Source organism: Echinops telfairi, unplaced genomic scaffold, assembly GCF_000313985.2.
Source record: "Echinops telfairi isolate 266 unplaced genomic scaffold, ASM31398v2 ScPeMD7_2291;HRSCAF=2852, whole genome shotgun sequence".
In the NCBI taxonomy this organism is placed as follows: domain Eukaryota; kingdom Metazoa; phylum Chordata; class Mammalia; order Afrosoricida; family Tenrecidae; genus Echinops; species Echinops telfairi.
The window spans coordinates 29,886,905-29,889,889 of NW_022106189.1; the positions used below are offsets into that span (position 1 = coordinate 29,886,905).

Consider the following 2,985-nt stretch of genomic DNA (forward strand, 5'->3'; position numbering starts at 1 on the left):
TGAATCTCAAGGTCAGCAGTTCAAACCACTAGCTGCTTCAAGGGAGAAGGTTATCTGCCCTAGTAAAGACTTTAAATGTGGGGTACCAGCCCCCACAATCAAATGGGTCCAAGGGGCGGTTGTATAATTAAGGGGTAAAATTAAAGAGACATCAGACAAGATAAAGCATGCAAATGCTCACCTCTGGGAAGACCATGATTTCAGCAGCCAGATCCACACACAGAGAATATATTTCCAACCAAGGCTGATTATATACACTCTAGGGACATGCCAGTCCCCCTAATTACAGGTTACCATATGCATAACAGGAAGGAGTTGTACAATAGGCATACACAGGACAGGAAGGGGAGGCACTAGAGCCATACAGGTGACAGAAAGGCATACAAGATGGGTGAACTCTAGAGTCAAGATGGTAGCCTAACCTTGGTCATCCCTGAGTTGGCTTGACCTTAGTGTCTTTGGGTTCTCCTTCAGGGGAACAATGCATTATCCTTATTAGAAGGCAGTGGGCTCTACTTAGGGTGGGACAGACTATAGGGTCTGATTGCTTTAGATGGCTGACAAATATTCAGGCAGATAGCCTTTAATAGTCAGCACCTTAGCTTTGTCATATATTAAGGGGGTACATCTGGGGAATAACTTCTGTTTCCCACATTTAAAGAGCCTCAAAAATCCTATACTACATATAGGGTCACTATGAGTCAGAATCAACCCAATGGCAGTGGGTTGGGGCTCATTAAATCTTTTTAGAGACCTCTGCGAGGGCCTGCACTGTGTCAGACACAGCTGGAGAGAGACAGATGGTTGCCCAGCCATTTTGCTTTAAAAATAAAAAACAACCACTCACACAGCTTATCACTTGGCTAAGTCTGAAGCCACATGGCTTAGCTGGGTTACCGCACATACCACACTCCCAAAGTAAAAATGCACTCTTGAGAATTGTACATGCCCCAGCAAATACTTATATGATGCCCAGACCAGTCCTTATTAAAAAATTACAGGAAAAAACGTCTCCCTTGAAAACTCAAACCCAGAAATTCAACTGGAATCTCCCCAAAAGATGTATAAAAATAGCTATTTAGCCGCCCTCAAAACTAAGAAAATGGAAGATTGGCTTTTTGTCAATAATCCTGACAAGTACTAAAACATCAATACCTCATGTGGGTAAGTGGGCATCGCCAATGAGGGCAAGTTGAATTGAAGCTACCCTTAATGGTCATACTTCGATCCATTCATTTTACTTCTTTTAGTTTATCCTAAAGAGCCAGTCAGAAGGAGACACCCTCAATTTTGTGTGTTTTTTTGTTTTTTGTTTTATAAACATTTTATTTGGGGCTCATACAACTCTTATCACAGTCCATACACACATCAATTGTGTAAAGCGCATTTGTACTTCATCCTCAAAACATTTTCTCTCCACTTAAACCCCCGACATCAGGTCCTCATTTTCCCCCTCCCTCCCCGCTCCCCACTCCCCCATGAGCCCCCGATAGTTTATAAACTGTTATTTCAATTTTGTTTTTTAACAATCTACATACTTCACTCTGCTTTAGCATCACTCTTATAAGCAGAAGAGAAACCAGAAGGAAGCAAAACGATTTTTGAAACAACGGAATGACTAGGGGTGCTCGCGGGTGATTCCAGCGAGAGCCTCGGACTCCTTAGCGCTCTAAGTAAGACCTCGGATGGAATGTTGGGGGATGCTCTTGTGTCGGGAGGGCACGAGGTGCCAGCAGCCAGTTTCCGTCTGCCACAGCCATGACATCTGCCCCGATGCTGGGCGAGTTGGTGAAAACCTGATGTCTTGATGGGCACGTAGAGAGGGGTCCTGGGAAATGAGGCTTCACTGGTCAGCAAGAGGTGGCCTCAGCGCTGGGTGAGGACCAGTGAGGAGGATTGAGAACTAAGGGATTGAAGGTAGCGCTCAGTTTGGGGGCTTGCAGAGTAGGCGCAGTCACGTGGGGGGGGCTCTACCACGTGACAGGCTACTAGGTCCAGCAGCCTCAAGCTGGGAGCCAACAGAATTGGAGGGCGGGACTTGGCTACGCCCAGCCCCGCTCCCTGCTCTTTCGTTGTCGTTAGTGATTGGACAGTCACGCAGTCCGTCAAGGGACCGCCTCTGAATATAGACCAATCAGGGCTGCTGGGCGGGCGCTTCCTTCTCCATCCGAGTCCTGCGGAGGGGCAGCTGCAGGAAGGTGAGTCCAGAGCCCCGAAAACGCCGGCGGTGGCTGTGCGCAGGCGCAGAGCGGACTGGGCTGACGGGGCGCACCGGGTGGCGGCGGTGTAGACTGGTGAAAGTAGGGCGGGGGTCCCAGGTAGGTAAGGGGACGCTGCGGGGTCAGGACACTTCCACTCATGCCAGGCCTTCCCGGCACCTGGCTCTCCCCGGTCCCGCGGCCGCGGCTCAGGTGATGGGGCGAGTGGAGGTGAGGTGAGGGGGCGGGTCGGCGGCCGCCGTCACCCCACTTGCGCGCCCGCACCACGTGGGCTAGCGGACTCGCCCGCGGACCCTGCCAGCACCCCCTACTGGACTCGCAGGGTTAGCTCTTGACGTGAGCCCCCTTCGCTCGGTGTCTCCACTGGTCGGGAAACAGCCTCCGAGACACCGAACCAGGGGTGCCAGAGAGCATCTCGCAGGGACGTGGCTGGGTGGTCTCCTGAGCCACCGCTCCTGTCTCCTAGGCTGTGGTCAGAGACTTGAACTTGGGACCCGTTTATTTTTGTAGGCGGCTGAAATCGGCCCAGACAGCCTGGAGTCTGACACTGCAGGGCATCCTCGAAGCAGGCGCCCTCCTGGCTGACCATTTCTCCCCAAGCTCAGCGGGGTGAGCTGACGAGGGGACTTCTTCAGTGCTGGGAGCTCCGGCAGGTGGACTTGGACTTGGGGAGGGTAGCTGTCTGCATACTGCATAAGCCCTGCACCTGGGTGCTTTCTAAACAACTAGCTGTTGCAAATGACCTCCCAGCCCCCAGTGAAGAACC

At 51.6% G+C, this 2,985-nt stretch overlaps 1 protein-coding gene across 3 annotated transcripts in view; it reads left to right on the forward strand.

Annotated features, from left to right (window-relative positions):
* The first annotated feature begins 2,232 nt into the window (after positions 1 to 2,232).
* PDP2 (pyruvate dehyrogenase phosphatase catalytic subunit 2) overlaps positions 2,233 to 2,985 on the forward strand; it is a 4,916-nt gene continuing 4,163 nt past the window's right edge. Inside the window, exons 1-2 of one of the 3 annotated variants that reach the window (XM_045293786.1) lie at positions 2,275 to 2,318; positions 2,730 to 2,828. The gene's annotated coding sequence lies outside the window, so the exon portion shown is untranslated. Of the gene's footprint in view, positions 2,319 to 2,729; positions 2,829 to 2,985 lie in introns of all 3 variants that reach the window. The other 2 variants (XM_045293785.1, XM_004704851.3) reach the window with 2 other exon arrangements.